Consider the following 21,020-nt stretch of genomic DNA (forward strand, 5'->3'; position numbering starts at 1 on the left):
GGGCAGAGAAGATGCACACCGTCCTTGTCATATTTCCCGGTAACCTGAGCTTCCGCAGATACACCTGCGCTTCTCTAGTCGGTGGGGCGACTCCAGAACGAGTATTCTTCTCCTGGCTTGTCTTAGACTTGGGGTTTCGAGAACTACCCTCCCCACCCCCAAATGGGGGGGGGAGTCTTTTCCAATTGACACTTTACACCAAGGTCCCACCATCGTATACCCCCTCAAATTTCGAGAGAGCTTGTTGTTTGTGCATAGTTGTCACTCTTAATTCCTGGTGACTTTCCTTTCGTAGCGGGCTCCACTCCGCTCACTCACCATTTTACTTTTGGGGAGGCAGCCCTTCTGGTGTCTTTGTCAGTGAACGCCTTTGGAGTGGATTTCCAAGACCCTGCCCGCTCCTCCTATGCTCTCACTTTCTACTTTCCTTTCAAGGACTACCTGTGTGCAGAATCTCGGCACGGATTGTTCCCTCCCTTTGCACTGTTTCTCAAATCCCTCTTTCCCCGTAGTACCCGTTGCATTGCTGGACTCTCTTTGGGGGTAGGATGCTGTATTAGGTATTAGGAAGTGAAATCCATAGACGTCAAGAGCGGTAGAGCATTAGGAATTGGAACCCACCTTTACAAAACATATTTCAATGACGTGTATTCTTGCTTTTCTTTTTAAGGTTTCAGTTCTCGCCTCAGATGATAAGAGGAATAGCTAATGTCTTAAGAGTTCAGATAAAACTTGGTTTCAGAGGCATGTGACTAGTTTGATTTTGGCTTTATTTTTTTGGGAGATAGAAGAATTAGGATTCCCAGAAGGCTTCTTTATATACATATAGCAAAGTAACTGTGTTGTGTATTGCTTCTAATTTATTTCCGTTGGAAGGATATCATTCTTCTGCAGCGACTTGGGTTTTGGAAAGTGTGAACTAGTAATTTAGATCATGTGGTCATTGAAAATTAAAGTCAATGTCATCCTTTCTCACCTAGTATAGATCTTCTAGGAATTGGAGTTTTCTGGACATATTACTATAGTTCTTAAGTTGCTGGTGTGGAAAATTTTTGGTCATGGGTTCACATTTTTAATTACCAATTTGAAAAATAACCCACTTTATAGACTTGCCATGTAAAGGGTAGGGTAGAATGTATCACAAATGTAAGAACATTTTATAGAATGCCTTTAGTGCAGAATTCAGAGATTAATACTTTTAAAAATTCCCCAAGTCATTCTCTTCACAGCAGAAAAAAAGAAAAGAAGGAAAGATAACTTGCTTTTAATTCCACTGTTGTGAGATAACCACTGTTCACAATATTTGATACATTCTCTTTGTAATCTTTTTTTTTTCTCCCACTTTCCAGTGTCATTGACTATCATTATATAGTAATTTTCAGCCTTTTATTAATACCAGGGGAATACTTTAAGTTTTATTCAGAGCGAAGATTCTCAAAATGGTTTATTCTTATTTGTTCCCTATTGGGAATCTAATGCTGAATTTTGACCACTTTGCTTGCTTCTGATCAAATGTAAAGATTTCATTTTGTTTTTATCTCTAGCTTTTCCTGCTTTCAATTTTTAAATCTATGCTGATACTTTTTAGTTTGCTAGACTTTGCCTGTTTTGGATGCTGTTCACAGTTTTGAGGAGTACTGGTCAGGTTGAATTTTGTTGAATGCTCTCTATAGGCATTCCTCTAATATTGTTCTCCTCATCAGACTGAGGTTTTGGGTTTTTGAGGGGAAGATCACAGAGGTAAAGTGCTACTTTTATCACATAATATGAAGGGTCCATACTATCCAACATGATTTATCACTGTTGATATTGACCTTGATCACCTGGCTGCAGTAGTAGTAGTTTTCTGCACTGAAAACTTACTCTTTTTCTTTCTTTCAATGCTTTTTCTTAGAAGGAAGTCACTGTGAACAGCCCACACTTAAGGAGTGGAGAGTTATGCTTCTCCTTGAGGGTGGAGTATTTATGTAAGTTGTTGGGAATTCTTTTGAATGGCAGATTTGTCTTTTTTCCCCATTTATTAATTTACTCAATCATTTGCTTGTATTGATCTGGCCTCCTGGATATATATTTATACGTCGGGTTATAATCCAATACTACTTTATTTTGTTCTGCAAATTGTTTCAGCTTTGCCCATTGGGAGCTCTTTCGGCTGGTTCCTGTCCTCCTTTGACATATCTCCATTAATGTACGTTTTTTAAAAGATCACTTCCTTACTTTTAACATTAAAAGATGCTCCAGGATTATCTTGTATATTTCCATTTCCTGCCCCAGCCCTAGAGTCAGCCAGAAAGAATCTGGTTCATCTTCTCGGGAAATGGTGTTGGAAGCCAAGAAAGATCTGGGTTCTAGGTATTCTTGTTGCTACTGAGGTGTCATTACTTCTAGGCCCTCTCATCTGACAGCAGGAAATACATATGTGTGTATACAAACCCCTGTATGTACTCTTACAGGGGTACATGTTTCTCTTTGTAACCATGTGTATCTATTTTAAGGTAAATATGAGTTCATACCGTTGTCTCTTACTCTACCTAATCCATTACCACCTATATCATCCTGGATTTCTCCCCTTGCTTATCTGTAAAGTCATTCTAATAGGGAGAAGAAACCTGGCTTCCACCACCTGCCATCCATTTACTTAATTGTTCAAACCCATTATATGTGTATAGTGGTATCAAAATTGTTAACCCGTGCTCCCTTCACAAAGAGGGGGAACAGCTTTATCAACTAGAGTACATTGCTTATGTGCAGTACATTTTGTAGATTTTTAGATTATATAGATTTTTAGATTTTATGGATTCCAATTAGTCTTACAGATTCCATTCCTTTTCCTTCTATTCCTTTAATGAGGTTGTTGCACACATGTATGATACAGGTAGATACTTTTGTCACAATCTACATTCTATTTTGGGATCCCCAGACCTTCTACATGATTTTTTAAAAATTTGCCTATATTGTTTCACTCTTTGTCCTGTGACGTTCTGTGAGTTTTGACAAATGAGCAATTTCATGTATCTATTATCATACAGAATAATTTCAACAGATTATTAAATCTTCTGTATTTCACATATCACTCCCTTAACCCCCTTCCCCCGGCAACCCCTGATTTTTTTTACAGTCTCTATAGTTTTGCCTTTTCTGGACATCATATAATTAGAATCATATAGCCTTCTCTGATTGGCTTCTTTCACTTAGCAATGTGCATTGAAGTTTCATTCATGTTTTCTTGTAGTTTGATAGCTCATTTCTTTTTATCATGTAATAATATTGCATTGTATGGACGTATCACAGTTTGTGTATCTATTCATCTATTGAAGGATATCTTACTTGCCTCTGGTTTTTGGCCACTATGAGTAAAGCTGCAATGAAAATTCATGGGTAAATTTTTATATGGACATAAGTTTCCAGATCAGTTGGGTAAATACCTAGGAACATGATTGCTGGATCATATGGTAAGATTCTGGTTAGCTTTGTAACATATTGCCAATCTGTTCTCCAGAGTGGCTGTACCATTTTGCATTCCCACCAACAGCGAATGCAAGCTCCTGTTGCTCCTCATCCTTGCCAACATTTGGTATTGTCAGTTTTTTGGATTTTATCCATTCTAATAAGTATATAGTAATATCTCATTGCTTTAATTTGCCCTTTCCATAATGACATTTAATGTTAACCATCTTTTCATATGCTATTTTCCATTTCTTTGGTGAGATGTCTGTTCTGAACTTTTGCCCATTTTTAATAGGGTTGTCTGTTTTCCTATTTTTGAGTTTTGAGAATTCTTTATATATTTTTGGTACAAGCACTTTATCAGATATTTGTTTTGCAAATATGTTTTTCCAGTCTGGCTTGTCTTTTTGTTCTCTTAACAGTGTCTTTACACAGCAAATGTTTTTAATTTTAATAAAGACCAACTTATCAATTTCATGGATAAGCTTTTGGTGCTGTATTTAAAAACTCATTTTCAGACTCTAGACCTCCTAGATTTTATCCTGCTTTCCTGCCCCTAGAAGTTTTTTAGTTTTACATTTATATCTGTGACCCATTTGAGTTATTTTTTGTGAAAAGTGTACAAAAAGAGACTTTTCACTTTTTGTGAAAAGGTAAGTGTCTAGATTCACTTTTTTGTCCATGGACTTCAAGTTGTACCGGTAGCAAATTAATGTGATTTTTAAGTCAAGTAGATTATATATTAGGTTCAGGATGGAAAGGAAAGTGTTTTTATTTGATTTTATTTTTACGTGTTTTGTGAAATTGCTTAAACGAAACAGTTGAGAAATGATTTGGAAACCAAAATGTAATACTGCGTAGACTATATACTGAGATTGATTCCTGGACATCATATATAATTCATTTCCTTCTTCCTCACTAAATCAGAGATTCTTCTTTGTGGAAAATAGAATTGTTAATACAGAGTAACACATGTCAGTTATTTTAGATCTAATCGTAGAAATAATTAATAGAGCTTTATTTTTCACAAAAAAGATCTGAAATAAGAGATTTGCAGGGTGTATGCCGAGAAGAGGCAGATGATATACACACCATCTAGAAACTTGAGACTTAACTGGTTTTGAATCTTATCCCATACCACTCCTCTTGCCTTTTTTCAAGTGGCTTTTTTTCAAGTACCTTTCTTTTGGTCAACACTTTGTTTTGTTGATATTGGGGCCAGAAGTATTGTTAAATTACAGTTAGAACCAATACCCTTCAGGAAGGATCTAGAGAGATCAGACATCATAAAACTAGCATCTTTGGTATGGGAGGCATTACATACATTATCTCTTTTAACTCTTACAAGAGCTCTTTAAGGCAGTTCTCCTTATTTCCATATTACAGGTAAGAAATAGTCTCAGAAAGATAAAATGACTTGTCTGTGGTCCACATGGGGAGAGAGGGACAGAGTTGGGATGGAAATCCTGATCTTTCTGACTCCAAAACCCATGTTCTTTTCGCTTTGCTATGCTATCTCTAGTAAATGAAAAAGTGCTAGGATAATATTAATATGTCTTTGATTTTATTCTTTTCTTTAACACTGTACCTACTTAAATGACTACTGATCTAATCGAGAATGGCTCAAAAGATTGTGTTTTTGAGATCCATGGAGATTCTTTTAACTTTTTTTTTCTGTTGACTGATCTACATCCCACTGACCCAGAGGTATGAGGTATTGGAACATGTTTATAAAGAATGGAGTTCCTTTAAAGAGAGGAAGTTGTGGAGGATTAGGAAAAATAGAACAAGCAATGGTAGCATTAGCTAGTTGTTTATCCCTTTGCCTCTCTGAATTATAAATTTCTTGAGGGCAGGGAATTGAGTCTCAATGATCTTTAAGCACAGCACATCACATGTGCTATGCACTCACAGACTGTTTGCTGGATGAAATCAGCACTAAATATACTCTTTACAGAAGTTTGTTTAGAATGTTTAGAAGGGGATGAATTTTTTCTTCACACAGGAAGTTGAACATAATTACATTTCATTTATTCATTCATTCATCATTTATTGAGCATTTGTTGAGTATCTGTTCTGTGCCAGACACTGGAAACACAGAGGCGAATAAGACAGGATGTCTGCTTTCAGGGAACCCAGAGAATGGAGGCAACCAGGCAACCAGTGTGGAGCTAAATGGAGTATGTATTAAACAAGTAAGCAATGGACTTTGCAATCAGAGAGACCTTTTTTGCCTTAGTTTTCTTGTCTAAGAAGTGGAAACAATAACAGTACCTACTTGACACAGTTTTGGGGAGTAAAGTGAACAAGAGAAAAAAATGTACACGTTTATCTTTATATCTCAGTGCATAGGAGAAGGGAGAGGCTCACGGTGGTTGAGGGAGTCAGAAAAATCTTTACTGAGGATGTGACCCTTGACTATTTTTAAAATAAATTTATTTATGTATTTACTTTTGGCTGCGTTGGCTCTTTGTTGCTGTGCGCGGGCTTTCTTTAGTTGCAGCGAGCTGGGGCTACTCTTTGTTGCGGTGCGCGGGCTTCTCATTGCGGTGGCTTCTCTTGTTGCGGAGCATGGGCTCCAGGCGCACGGGCTTCAGTAGTTGTGGCTCACAGGCCCAGTAGTTGTGGCACACGGGCTTAGTTGCTCCTCGGCATGTGGGATCTTCCCAGACCAGGGATCAAACCAGCGTCCCCTGCATTGGTAGGCGGATTCTCAACCACTGCGCCACCAGGGAAGCGCTGACCCTTGAGTTTTATAGGATAAATTTTTGAGGTCAAGAATGAGAGTATGAGGTGGGACTCCAGGGCATTCCACGCAGAAAGATAAATAAATGTGACGTGTGCAGAATGGGTAGGCATGATGGGAGTGGTGGGGAATTCTGCGTGTTCTCACAGACGGAGCCTCCAGGATTATTAGAAAGAACTGAATAAGCAGTTATTTTTCATTTTTATAAGTAACAATACAATAGTCATTACATTGGAGTAGGAGAGAATAAAGGTACCAAACCTGTTTGAAGAATTGCACGAATCCCTTCTACTAATCATGTGACTTTCTGAATGTAGTCCTTTATGTAGCAGGTAAATTCTTGTGTTCTTTTTCAGTTCTGTGACACTCAGGTGATTTTATAAAGAAAGAGCACTTGTGTGTTTGGGTGAAATCAGAGGTCCTCTCTCAAACCATATTTTTTTAAAATTTTAATTTAATTTTTTTAAATTGAAGTATAGTTGATTTACAGTGTTGTGTTAGTTTCTGGTGTACAGCAAAGCGATTCAGTTATATATACATATATGTGTGTGTGTGTGTGTGTGTATATATATGTATGTATGTATACTTTTCCATCGTGGTTTATTGAACCATTCTTATACTTAGTAGCATGGAAACATAAGAATCTAATATCCCACAAAGGCGGGAGCTAGTCCTATTTGAGCCAATCCAGAATTCTAAGAACCATGAACAGTTTCTCAACAGAGCCTGAAACATAATACTTAGGAACGTTCTAAAATAATCTGTTAAGTGAATGAATTATGTGCTTGATAAGAGGTCAGAGTTTTGTAGTTGAAAATTGTGTTTTTAATATAAGGAGAAAAAAAGGGGGGAAAAAAAGATCAATAGAAGGAAGAGAAGTTTATATGTAAGTAGAGGGAAAAAGATATTTTCAAAGTCCTCTATTGAAGACTATTGATATGAATTTCATTGTATTTAGAAGATCCTTTATTAGCACCATTAAGAGTATTACTTCTCTATCACCATTAGAATATTATTCCTTATCCTAGAAATACATGCATATTATTGATATATTTATTGGTTTAATGCAACATAGAATGTTTCCAGTGTCTGAAATATAACATTTGTGATCATTAAACACTGTAATTTTTTTCTGTGGATTCTAATATTTATAATGTTTTGTAATATTGTAATTGTTTCTAATATTTTTCATTAGAAAATAAATGTTTAAAAAAGGATAAGCAGCAAAACAAATCCATAAAGAAAAATATGGATGAAATTTGTCACTTTTGAGATGACATTGAACACAATTTAATTTTCTACAATAATTTTGACATTTGAAGTTAATGGTAATCTTAGACATGAACATATAATAAGATGGTTTTAAGTATGTTGACTTTTAAATTTTAAGAAAGATATACTTGTGATGAAAGAGAAAAAAGATACATTTAACTTTCATATATGGAAGAAAACAGAACATTATTGTAGCTATATAGATTTTCCCCCCAAATAAGTGTGCTAATCTTGTTTGTGTGTGTGTGTGTATGTGTAATCTCCAGTTTCTCTTTCCAGTATGTTTTAAAAACTTTTAACTGTTTTATGAACAACTGTATATTGGGATTTAGAATTATTATTTTTTAATTCAGAAATATGAATTTAGAAACCCTATCTTTAGGTTGATTTGTCTTATTATTTTAGTATATTTATCTACATTATCAGAATTTCTGATGTAAAGTCTGTTTAGTTTGTGTACTGTGGCTAGGTTATATATTTTTTACATCTCAGGATCCTTTTAGTCAAGAGAGAACATTAATTTTGTTGGTAGTTCTTTTATTTAGCTCTTTTGTGGGGCCTTGTTAGGCTCTGAATAATTTAAAAGCAATGGAATCCTTTCTGTGATAAAAATCTAGTCATTAGGCCAAATCTTGTAGCATTATTCACATGATACTCATGCATGTAAAGGTGTGGAATTAATATGTATGCCTGAAGGATGTATATTAAAGAGGGTGTTTTTTTAATTATTGAGGAAAATAACCCTCTAAAGATTTTAATGTGCATGAATTCACAGATTTGCTTAAAGTCTTATCTCTTCTGTCTTTAAGTGAATGATCCATGGGAGCCAACCCTGAACAATAATGTGTAAAGAATAATATGAAAACATTTATAACTTCATTTAAATTTAGGAATAATTAGTTCTCAATTTTTTTTGTACATTAGTATATTTGCTATCTTTATAGAATTATAGGAGAAATTAAGGGTTTAAAGTACCATTTCTTCTTTTTCTGTTATTTTACGTTTTCATATATTTCTTATGCAAGTGACTGAAATAAAAGTTTTAGCATCATTTATTAAAACGTCTATGCACTTGACCGTATTTCACATTTTTCACCTTAATCCTTAAGATTTTCCATGGTCTCATGAAGGAAATAGTCTTATAAAAATCTTGAAGCAGATAAATGACCATGTGGGTTTTCCCTTGACACCCCTTCTCCATCCTGCTTCCCTCCTTCCTGCGTTACCCCATCCTCCAGCCCCAGCGTTCGACCTCTTTTTTCAGCGCCCAAATGACGTTAGCTGAAAAATGTATCTTTCATAACTTTGCTATCTTTCCAGTTACAATTTGAGCTCTTTCTCACTGCCTGGTGAGATCTCAGCCGTGGAGAGTGAAATCGGAATAAAGGAGACATTCATGGTGGTTATGACATTGAAGGTTAAGTTTAGGCTGCTGGAGAGTTTGAAACAAAGGAGTGATTGAAGCCCTCATCACCTTCATCTTACTTGGGTAGTAAGTAAATTATTTTGGAAGTAAAGTCTCATTATGAAGATAATGAAATCTTGTCCAGACTAAATACATTCACAGTGACTGACTTCAGCTGGAATGCATCTTAACACCATTCAGTTTTTGTACAAATTAGAAAAGATCCACCATAGTTTCGTGTGTATGTTAGAATATATGCTAGTGACTTTTTTTTTTTTTAACATTTTGTTTTGTAGGAGCCCCATAACACTGTAGGGAATTTTAGAATTTGAATTCAAATATTTGTCAAGTAAATTTGTATAATATAAAAAAAAATTTTATATGGAATAGTCCATGGTCTTCTAAAGGGTCTTCAAATAGGAATAAACGTTTCCTTATCTTGGGACTTCCCTGGTGGCCCGTGGTTAAGACTGCGCCCTTCCACTCCAGGGGGCACAGGTTGGATCCCTGGTGAGGGAACTAAGATCCCACACATGCAGCACGGTGGGGGAGTTTCCTCATCTTGCCTCCAAAGCCTCCCCTCCCACACCTTACCTATATCTGTTACCTAGAGTTATTTCCATTTTCTCTCTTTCCCAGGCAGTTGGAATATTTGAAGTATGATTTTTGTGAGCTATCACTGTACTACAGAGTAGAAGGCCTGAGAATATGGTATAATTTAGCCCAGTGGCTACCGATTATATATTGTGTTATATTTATGGTTTTCAAAGGTGTTTATATGATTAACCTAAAAGATTCCAAACTAAAAGATTCCAAACTAATGGATTAAGTGGTAAAATGATCGGGAATACTAGTGGTGGTAGAATCTGATAGATAATAGAAATAGTTTGGCAGTAACAAAAGTAGAAACGCTAAAATTTCCCAAGAACCTATAGGCTATTTTTACCACCACTGTGCTGTTCATGAACTACGTATGGGGAACTTTGATTATATATACTGTAAAGAACAATGTATTGTTTGTGAGAAGTATGTGTTAACTGTTTATTCAGTAAATAAACATAAAATAAAGTAAAGTTGGGTTCTGAACTGTCCCTGTTCTTGCAAGATTTAATAGCCAGATCTTTCTGGCTAACACTGATTTTATTAGGCTAATGCAGACATTCATTGGATTTTGGATATTAGGTGTAATGTAACAAATGCTTGCTGTCCATAGAGGTGGGTTTAGTTCTGTGATCCTGAGAGAGTGGATATAAATTTGCGGGGAAGCTTTTAAGATGAGGTAGCTGATCTAAACCTGCTGGGTTTTTCTCTCTTCCGAAGCAGCACGGGAGTGTGTAGAATTTTGCAAGGAGTTGATTTGAGAACTTGGCTTAATTTTAAAAGCAAAAGACACTAATTATTTTTTTTTTTTTGAAAGAACTTTTAAAAGCTTCTAGCTGTGATCACCTTAGCTTCCTATTTCCCCCTTACTCTTACTAAGTTTCTGTTACTGCTGTCAGCTATAGCAATCACTGGGAAGGATAATACTGGGGTAAAATTTCCTTTAAAAGGAAAGTTATGGAAGAAGGATGTGTACAATATGCATGTGTACAAAATGCATATTGAATACAATAAAGTACATACTGAAAGGTCTTTTGTATGTGAGGGTGAGTTTTGTTAGTTGTGGTGGTGATAGACCTTGTTTGATTCATTTCAGTTTTCTCCAGTGATTCTTTTGTGATATGCTTATACGAGATAGTTAAGTGAGATTAAGAATTTGGCTAAACTATTAGCAGGCACATTGGCTTAATTCAACCCAATCTAGTTTCTTGATCAAACAGTTCTGGACATATTCAGCTTTATTTAATAGAAAATAATTTTGTTTCATTTAGTGAAAGTTATCTGTCAATAAAGAAATATTAAAAAAGTGCCTGTATTACTAAATAATAATAATAATTACTGTAATTAATAAGACAGACAAGGTTGCTATCCTTACTGAGTCCACAATGTCAGAAACCTAGATTAGAAGAAGCATAAAAAACTTAAAAGAGGCATCAGATTCTAGGTAAATGGTCAAAAATGTGGAAAATAAAGAATAACCTTTCTGGCTTCTTCCTCCCTCCCGTCCTTCTTCTCTTTCCTTTTCCTTCCCTCTTTTTCATTTCTAAGAGAGTGAAGATATTCACATTTTGTATTATATTTTTCAACACATCCTGATATTGTGGATTTATAAAATAACTCCATTTCCAAATTACGTATGATTTTACAGTCATCCCTCAAAAGAACATTTGTTATTTGTAAACAGCTGTGGGAAAAATTATGGTATACCAGAACTCCCTTTGAAAGATTTTCAACTGTTAAGGTCAACTTAAGATCAGAACAGACAAGTATGGTTTGTATTAGTTTTATAGACACTACTCAGTATTTTATTTCTTGGAAGTGTTTAGGAATGAAGAAGGCATTATTCATAAAATGAAGTCATACTAAAGACCTCAGGCTGGTTGTAAAGTGGTAAGCTTTAGAGATGGGGAAATACGTGTTATCGTGAATTTGGAATGTGTGTAACTTTAAGACCATCACTGAAGCAACACTGCCTTTGTATTTGACTTGCAAGAAAGAAAGATGGGGACTCCTCCTCCTCTGGTGGAGCCCAGTACTTCCTAACACACCTCTCAAATTACACACCACTGAAATGATCCCCACAATGTGTTTGGCTCATGTGTTTCTCGTTAGCGACTGTGAATGAAAGATTCATAACTATCTATTTCAAAAAATGTCTTTATTTGCATTACAAAGAGCTTGCTTGGAACAGGATCAAGAATTGTTTTTAAATTGTAAGTCAGCATGTATGGGTTGGGCCATGATTGACACTGGACCTTTAAAAAAATAATTTCTGTGCACAAAAAAGGTTCTGAATAAATATTTATCAGACCATCAATTACTACGTTGACTGTGGAAGGATAAGAGTACTTGAGTTTTCCCACATTCTTAGTGATTTGGATCAAATATTTTTGTAGCTATTATAGAAAGCCCTGCTAACCTTTCCCTTATCTTGCCTACCGGGTGGTATATAACAGGATCACAGAAAGGAGTAGGACATCATACAAACTTGCCAGACAGATAATTAGAGTCCCCGTGGCAACCTTGTGACCTGATTTTCCAAGCCCTGTGTACCTCACTGGAGAGTTATAGCTGTATACTCTTAGCTTAAAGAACTCTTGGCTTATATACAAGTTGGGGGGTTGGAAAGAAGGAGGGAAGGGTAGATATATAAATCCATTTCTGCAGTTTTGCCAAATCTGTAATATAGAAGCACTTTTGTTCTAAAAGGAAACTTAATTATTTCCTCACTTTGGCTATTCCTCCTTATATGTTAACAAATTACTACCAGACAAATCATTACCAGAAGAGCTTATTTATTTGTTTTTAATTGATGGCATACTAAAAGTTAGTTATTTTTGAACTCTTCTTCTTAAAGGAAAAGGTAAAATGTGAATGTATTGGTTAGACGTGGTGGAATTGTTTCCGTGCTTTTCTTTTGTCATAAATTAGTTTGTGCATTTCTGGTAGCAGTTCCTCAACTATCCAAATAAAATGAGGCTGTTTTTCTCTCACTAGGCAAATATTTATGAATACATGAAGTTTGTTATGTGATATTTAAGTCACATAAGATTTCCAGCCTTCGTTATACATTTTCTAAGTTGTTACTGCAAAAATGAGAATTTTAGATATCAATATGAGGCAGTTTTGTTTGGTTATACACTGACTTCTAATTGCCCTCTTGCCTCTATGTATGCTCACTAGATATGGATAGGAACTTCTTTGTCTCACAGCATGTATATAGTTCATGTCATATGCTATGTTGAAATATCTTGTATGGAGATTATTTGCTGGAATGGTAAAACTGATGCAGACTTACATCAACTAGACTTATTTAAATCACACTATTTTTGTTTGAAAAGTATTTGTGCCTAAATACTTACTTGCTTCTACCATATCATGTCTCTCTTCCCACTCCTAACATTTTCTTACCTCTCTCTAGCATTTCTTGAAGGGGCTCATAAACCCAGTTCTAAAATATTTCATGCATCTCCCATTAACAGGTAATTGGTCCCATGCCTATCTTTAATCCCAAACTGCATTGAGGTATCTCATTCATTTTCCTTCTTCCTCTGAGGATGATTGAAGTTCTTTAACCTCATGACTGCCTTCTAATTTTCAACTTAGACCAGATTGTAGTCAGAGAATCATTAATAATCAAAATTAATAACATTGGAATGTAATTTTAATAATTTAGGTCTCTCTAGCTTATAAAGTGTATTATGGAGTCAGTTTAAACTGTTGTTCTTCTCTCATATGTATGTGTCTGAGTCAGAGTGTTTATATAGTAAGCTCTTGGAGTGCATGTGTCTCTTGGTGTGGTATTATGCATAGCTAGAAACTTTTCTCTTCATGGCCTCTTGCTGCTGCCTTTCTGTCTTGTTCCCAGCTAAGATTCTTGACAAGAAGCTTATACCCGTTGTTTCCTCTTCCTCACTTTTCCTACATTAGTCAGCCCACTTTAGTCTGGTGCCTAAGCTCATGTCTCCAGGTTATTTGTAATCATCTAAAGGCCAAACCAAAAGGAAAACATTTAGTTTTTATCATACTTGGTTTTGCTGTAGCTGTTAGAGGTCATGGATTGTGTTTTGTTCACTACTGAATTTTTTATCACCTAGAGTTTCTAGTACTCTGTAGGTTGTCTATTTGCTGAATGAATATATGTTTGCAATGATCAGTGTTTTGTCTTGTTTTTTCCCAAAGAATGTTCTCTTCCTTGGGCTCCCACGGTGCTATTCTTTCCCGCTTTCCTTTCCTGAATTAACATCTGCACTTAGATGTTAATTCAGAAGCTCAGCTCCTTGGAGTTTAATAGGTATCTAAAAGTTGTTCCAAAGTGGTAATCTTCTCAAGTAAGTTCTAGCATCATCTGTTGGTAGCAGGGAGAGCCAGCACTGTTTTGGGGGGCAGGGGGTGGTTCTCAGTTCATGGTTTTGTTCATAATCTAGATACTCACAAGTTGAGAAGTTTCTGAATTTTCTGGGATTCTTTTCTCAGCCTTCATCTAATTTCATGTTTCATTATCTTCCAAGGTGACTTCAGTTACTCACATTGTTTCAATTAGAACATTGACTCTCAATTCTTTATCTCCTCTGATTGCTGTTCTCCTGAGCTCTGGCCCTTTAGTTCTGGCTGTACCTGAATGTTGCACAGGCACCTTGGCCTTCACATAGCCCCAAATACATTGTTGCCTTTTTCCTAACCCAGCTTCCTTCTATTCTTTTCCTGTTTCTCTAAATGGAGCCACCGTTACCCAAATGATAACATCAGGGGTCTGTGAATCTTTCTGGACTCTTTACTCTGCCTTAACCATCACCCTGTACCACCTTTAAGTGATCAGTCACCAAACCCTGTTGATTCCTATAACAAAATGGGTGACAGGGCACTCCCTTCTTCCCTATCCTGACAGCTAATCATATTTTTACGTTGTTTAAAACTCCTCATTGTTTCCCCATATGTTCGTTACATAGTCCAGGTCCCCGTCGTATAGCAAACAACGGAGGCTCTGTGACACAGCTCCTGCTTTCCTTCCAGGCCTCCCTCTTTGATTGCTGTGCCCCACAAATGCCCTAACAATCTCAGTTCCTGGAGTACACTCAGCTTCACTCTTCCATGACTTTGCACACACTGTTTCCTCTGCCTGGGCTCCCTCTCTGTCATCCTCATCAGCTCGTCTGTATCATTTTAGATCTGGCCTAAAGATCACTTTCCCAGAAAAAAAGTCCTTTCTTTGTGCCCGGGCAGTATCCTATACTTACTTTAAAGTAGTAATTATGTTGTGTTTTATGGTTTGTTTACTTGTTTTTCTCTCCAGCCAGTCTGAACACTTACAGGTGGAGGAAGTGTCGGAATAATCTTTGTCTCTCTTGCGCCTTAGCGCAATGCTGGATGCACAGTGTGTATTCAGTTTCTGTTTTAATACATATTCAATGAATAAATGCATAAAATGCTCTTTGGTGTTAGTGAGATTCTCTTCTACATGTAAACAAAGTGTGATGGAAAAACTGAGCAGGATTCATTTATTCACTATTTGACCATTTTACCTGCTTTCTTTCCCAGAGCGTCCTGGAGGTGAAGTTGTGAGGAAGACAGTTTGTTTACAGTATCATTCTATTTCCCTTTCTCTTGCCCTTAGTCCATTTATTGCACCATAGATGCCTCAGGGTTGTCCTCCAGCTGCCCAAGACATGTCGCTCTGACCATTCTTCTACCCTTGTGAAATTTACCGTTCAAGTTATGTCTGGCTGGAGAGCCTGTAATTTATAGATAAAATGCTGGGATTAGACCAGTATGGAAAATTTTAATATTGAACCTTTTGCTTCTTTCTTATGCACCCTGCATAATCTCCCTTTCAACGAAAAGAAGACCTATAGTATTTGCCAGTGAGAGATCAGTACCCAACCAAAAACAGCTATCTGGAGGTGACTTATTTTGTATCTTAGTTACTTAAGAAATATCAGTTAGTTAAGAAAAAGCCTGTGAGTAATCAAAGTAGATGGTAAAGAATATTAAAATATTAGATATATGAGAAATTTAGAGATTGTGTAGTACAGCTATCTCATTTTATTGAGGAAGAAAGTGAAACCATGACATGTCAAATGATTTGTCCTAAGTCACACAACTAATTTATTGCAGAATTAGTCCTGAAATCTAAGCACCCTAAGCCTTCATATGACTGTACTGTCATAAGCCTGATGCTCTCTTGAATTTGGTCAGGAAGCTGAAAATTCATTTATTCAAAATATTTATCAGCTGTCTTTTTTTTTAAACTACATATAGTGCTAGGCACTGGGGATACAGATGGTAATAAGGTGGCCCTCCATGGCTGGAACTAAATCATGGAGTGAGGAGGCATTAAAAATTATTAAAATGATGTAAATCGTAGACCAATCTACTTAAGTCACTGGTATAATACTTGGCCTATATTTAAAATCTCTTTATTAAACTTTTAGAAAAAACTTGCTTAGCTTTTTTTCCAATCCCAGAGCAAAAAGGAAGAAAGAAATTAGAAGGTGATGATGAGGTTCTAGAAAGGTATATAAACAATAATGTGAAGCTGATAAGCTGGGAAGAAAGAGAAATATATAAATATATATACACACACACACACACCCACACCCACATTATATAATATATACTTATATATATATATTATATCAGGCAAAAGAGCCCAACTCATTGCAGACTAAGGAGTGTTTATGGGCCTGAGCAGAGTGTCAGTGGCTGAGTGTCCTTTGGGCTGCAGAAGAATGATGTCATCACATGGGGGAATGAGAGTTTTCTCCCCACAAAGAGTACCTATTTTGACAGTCACCCATGGACAGTAGTGCCCTTGTGGAAGTCTGGTAGTCCAGCAGAGAAGTTCCAGCATACCATTTTGAGGAAAAAAAAAAGTCTGAGATTGCACGCATTGAAGAGGGTAACAGGAACAGTTTTACTTTATGTGCATCACCCCTCCCTGAAGGTGGCGCAGTTCAGTGCCAGCAAGGACCTTCTTGGCCCATGATTTCTTCCACAGGGGAAAGTGAGAGTGTGTGAGTGCCCAGTGACCCCAATGCTCTGTGTGCCTCATCCACACACAACTCCATACTCCACCCTGTGGCCAATTACCTGTGTGTGCCCCTGAAGCAACGAGAGTGAACCTTTGTAGAAATCAGTGAGCACAGGGCTGGAAAGCCAGCCTGACTCTGTAGAATTGGGAGAGACCATACAAACCTGAGCATTCAATGTTGCCCTAGGGAAAGCAAAGGGGAGGCTGTCAGCACTTGACTTGGGTTTGCAGGATCCACAGAAGGCATGCAGTCTTAAGAATTTCCTCATAAAAGGGAACAAGAAGTGTGAAACAGTCGAATACATAGAAAAGATTTGAGAATCCACCTTCCAGTGCAGGGGATGCCGGTTCAATCCCTGGTTAGGGAACTAAGATCCCACATGTCATGGGGCAACTAAGCCCGTGTGCCACAACTACTGAGCTCATGCGCCTCAACTAGAGAGACTGCACGCCACAAACAACAGAGCCCATGCGCTCTGGAGCCCACGCACCCTGGAACCCGCGTGCCACAACTAGCGAAAAGAAAACCTGCACGCCACAACTAGAGAGAAGCCCGCACGCCACAACAAAAGATCCCACATGCCTCAACGAAGATCCTGCATGCCACAAGTAAGACCTGATGCAGCCATAAAATAAATTAAATAAATAAATAAATTTAAAAAATAAGTTAAAAAAAATAGTGTTTAAAAAAAAAAAGATTTGAGAAAGTCTCAGCATTCCTAACAGGGCTCCAGAAGACCTTCTCTCCTAAAACCAGTCAGTAAAACTGAAGGAGGGACTTCCCTGGTGGCACAGTGGTTAAGAATCCACCTGCCAATGCAGGGAACACACGTTCGAGCCCTGGTCCGGGAAGATACCACATGCCGCAGGGCAACTAAGCCTGTGCACCGCAACTACTGAGCCTGCGCTCTAGAGCCCGTGTGCCACAACTACCGAAGCCCGTGCGCCTAGAGCCCGTGCTCCGCAACAAAGAGAAGCCACCACAGTGAGAAGCCCGCGCACCGCAACGAAGAGTAGCCCCCGTTCGCCGCAACTAGAGAAAGCCCGCACGCAGCAACAAAGACCCAACGCAGCCAAAAATAAATAAATAAAAATAAATTAAAAAAAAAAAAAAAAAAAACTGAAGGAGGTGACTGCTTCTTCAGATATAAAGACAGCAATACAAGACTCCAAGGAACAGGAAGAAAATCAAGGAAAAAATGACACCACCATAGGAACACAATAATTTTCCAGTAACTGACCCACTCTCCTCCTACCAAATGGAGATCTGCAATTTTTTCCCAGTAAAAGAAATCAAAATATTTATTTTAAGGAAGCTCAGGGACCTACAAGAAAACACAGAAAAGCGATTCAGTGAAATTTAAAAAAATCGATACATGAACAAAAGGAGAAGTTTAACAGAGAGACAGAGATCTTAAAAAAAGAACCAAATAGAAATTCTGGAGCTGAAGAATACGATGAATGAAATGAAAAAAAAAATGCATTAGAGGGCATCAGTGTCAGACTGGATCAAGCAGAAGAAAGAATCTGTGAAGTAGAAGACAGTTTATTTCAAATTATCCCTTTGGAGGAGTACAAAAAAAAAAAACAAAACAGAATGAAAAATAGTGAATAAAGCCCATGTGAACTATGGAATACCATTAGGGGAAACAACCTACATATTATTGAAGTCCCAGAAGGAGAAGAGAGGGAGAAAGGGGCAGAAAGCTTATTTAAAGAAACAATGGTTGAGAATTTACCAAATATGGGGAGAAAATTGGGCATCTAAATTCATGAAGCTCATAATTTCCCCCCAGATTTCAACTCCAAATGATTTACTCGAGTACACATTATAATAAAATTATTTAAAATCAAAGACAAAGGGCTTCCCTGGTGGTGCAGTGGTTGAGAATCTGCCTGCCAATGCAGGGGACATGGGTTCGAACCCTGGTCCGGGAAGATCCCACATGCCGCGGAGCTACTAGGCCCGTGCACCACAACTACTGAGCCTGCGCTCCGCAACGGGAGAGGCCGCGATAGTGAGGAGACCCACGCACCGTGATGAAGGGTGGCCCCCGCTTGCCGCAACTAGAGAAAGCCCTCGCACAGAAACGAAGACCCAACACAGCCAAAAATAAATAAATAAATTAAAAAGAAAAAATCAAAGACAGAGAATTTCAAAAGCAGCAAGAGAAAAACCTTCCTTAGATAGGAGGGAACCCCCATAAAGCTATATCAGTGGGTTTCTCAGCAGAAACCTTGAAGGCCAGGAGAGAGTGAAATGATATATTCAAAGGGCTGAAAGGAAAAAACTGCCAGCCAAGAGTATTTTATGTAGTAAAGTTGTCCTTCAGAAACAGAGAGATAAAGACTTTCCCAGACAAACGAAAGCTGAGGGAATTCACCCATTATACCTGCCTGATGGGAAAGGCTGAAAGTTCTTCAAGCTGAAAATGAAAGGACCCTAATTAGTAAACATATGAAACATATGGCAATATAAACACAATGGTAAAGATAACTATATAGTCATATTCATAATACTTTAATACTGTATTATAGTAGTGTGTTAAACAGTTAACTCTAGTGTAAAGGTTAAAGGACAAAAGTATTAAAAATAACTATAGCTGCAATAATTTGCTAATGGATACACACTACAAAAAAGAGGTAAATTGTGGCATCAAAAACAAAATGTGTAGCCACATTGGAAAAAAGTCATATATGTGGAAAAGCTGCGTAACTGAAATGGATTGAAGGGTGATCTGTTATATATCATTTATGATTTGAGAAGCTGTTATTTGTTTATTTATGTGTATACATACACAGTTTTGAAGAGTAGTAACTTTGAAAAAGCTTTCTTGTCCAATGCCAAAGTTAGGGTCTGGTTTATTGTAGAGACTCTATAAAGGTATTGACTGAATATTGAAGAAAAGCCTTATGCTTGAAATTATTTTCCCAAAACATTGTAAACGTGTTATGTTCACAGTTGAGTTTGCAGAAATTTATTTAATCCTCCGTAACGCTGAGTTATAGTGGCTAAAGTTTTCTATTTTTGTAATTGGAACAAGAGTCATAAAATCCATCTGGGAACCTGAGAAACATATCCTACCCTTGTTGCTAAAACCTTTTGAATAATATTCTCTCTAGCCTTTCTCATGTGCTTAAACAATCTGTTTTTTTCCCCTAGAGAGGGATTTTCATCTCTCTTTTTCCTTTGCTGATTCAGGGCTAGAAGAACTTCTCTTGCCAAAAGAAGATACTGTTTTCTATATGATAAAGTGATTAAGTTGGTTGATCTCATTTTAGCTCTCCTGATCTGAAATGGTGTTTATGCTATTTAAGTTTGTGTGGTATGAATATTTTTTGCAGCATCCTAACTATTTCCCAGTCTCTCTGTGCTGATAAATTGATTCCTTTTTCAGATCATCTAAAGTGACTTGGCTGAAATTAAAAAAAGAGTTAGAGACTGGTGGTAAAATGTTCTAAAATTAAAGCAAGAAGGTAAAAAGCATTAAGGACAAAAGCTTGCTCAGCCAGATTTCATGGGATAGTTTTGCTCTTGCTGGTGACAAAGTACTATTGTGGGTTTCTGGGACTCGGACTTGCACTTTGGTTCATGTCCAAAAGTCGAGCTCCTTTGTTTTGACAGGGAGTTGATCTGAATCCACATCTCTCTAGAGAGCAAAGCTTTTCCACCCAGAGTGCTCGCCCTGTACTTGTTCCAACCCTCACTTGGCCTTTGGGCAAAGCTTACTCTTACGTCCAGTGGCTTATTGCCTGGAATTCAAAAGGAAAGTTATGATCGGATGACCCTTAAGTTTTGTGTTACCTTGTCAGTTGAAGGACTTGTATATGACAGGCATGTTTTCTCTAATTCATTTCCAAAAGTTTAGAGGAAAAAAAAAAGGACAAAATAGTGATGGAATTTGGGATCACTTCCTTATGATATCTCATTTAAGGTCATGAGTAAATTATACAAAATATGTTTCTTTCCCTCTTTGTGTTTTGAAATTAGCTCTCAATACTGGTGCAAATAATTCTTAAAGTGAGTTAGCTTCAGAAATAATTCAATGCCATGGAGAATTTCTAGCACATTAGAAGAACACATCTTTGACCCCTTCTCCTTTGCCTGCCATATCCAATTGGTTGCCAACTCCTGCTACTTTCACATTAAAGTTAATCCTTGCTTCTGCCCTGTCTGCCCTACATTCACTATTTTAGGGCCACTTAAATGTTTTCTTAAGCTATTACCTCCTAAACGGTCCCTACATTTGCTTCCATCCTATTTCAATTCATTCTAATTGCTACTTCCAGTTCAGTTTCGCTAAAGCCGAGCTCAGATTATGTCAGGCCAGTCCTTAAAGAACTGCCAACAGAAGAAGACTCAGCCTAGGCCCTCCATAACCTGGTTACTTCCTTTCATTTTTACTTTAGCCTTACTTCTCTTTTTCCTTATAAATGACTGGTTAGCCAAACTGAAGTACTATGCACTTGCCCCTGAATTCTTCAGTCTCTCCCATTTCTCTACCCTTAGTATCTCTCTT

At 37.2% G+C, this 21,020-nt stretch overlaps 1 protein-coding gene across 7 annotated transcripts in view; it reads left to right on the forward strand.

Annotated features, from left to right (window-relative positions):
* The window catches only part of EPS8 (EGFR pathway substrate 8, signaling adaptor), a 211,352-nt gene that overhangs the window by 486 nt on the left and 189,846 nt on the right, over positions 1-21,020 (forward strand). The window contains exon 1 of one of the 7 annotated variants that reach the window (XM_082421939.1): positions 1,866-1,967. The exons of the other annotated variants lie outside the window; for them this stretch is intronic. The gene's annotated coding sequence lies outside the window, so the exon portion shown is untranslated. Of the gene's footprint in view, positions 1-1,865; positions 1,968-21,020 lie in introns of those variants that run through there. 7 annotated transcript variants of the gene reach the window in all.

This window comes from Balaenoptera physalus, assembly GCF_965194825.1.
Source record: "Balaenoptera physalus genome assembly, chromosome: 13".
Taxonomy (NCBI): Eukaryota; Metazoa; Chordata; class Mammalia; order Artiodactyla; family Balaenopteridae; genus Balaenoptera; species Balaenoptera physalus.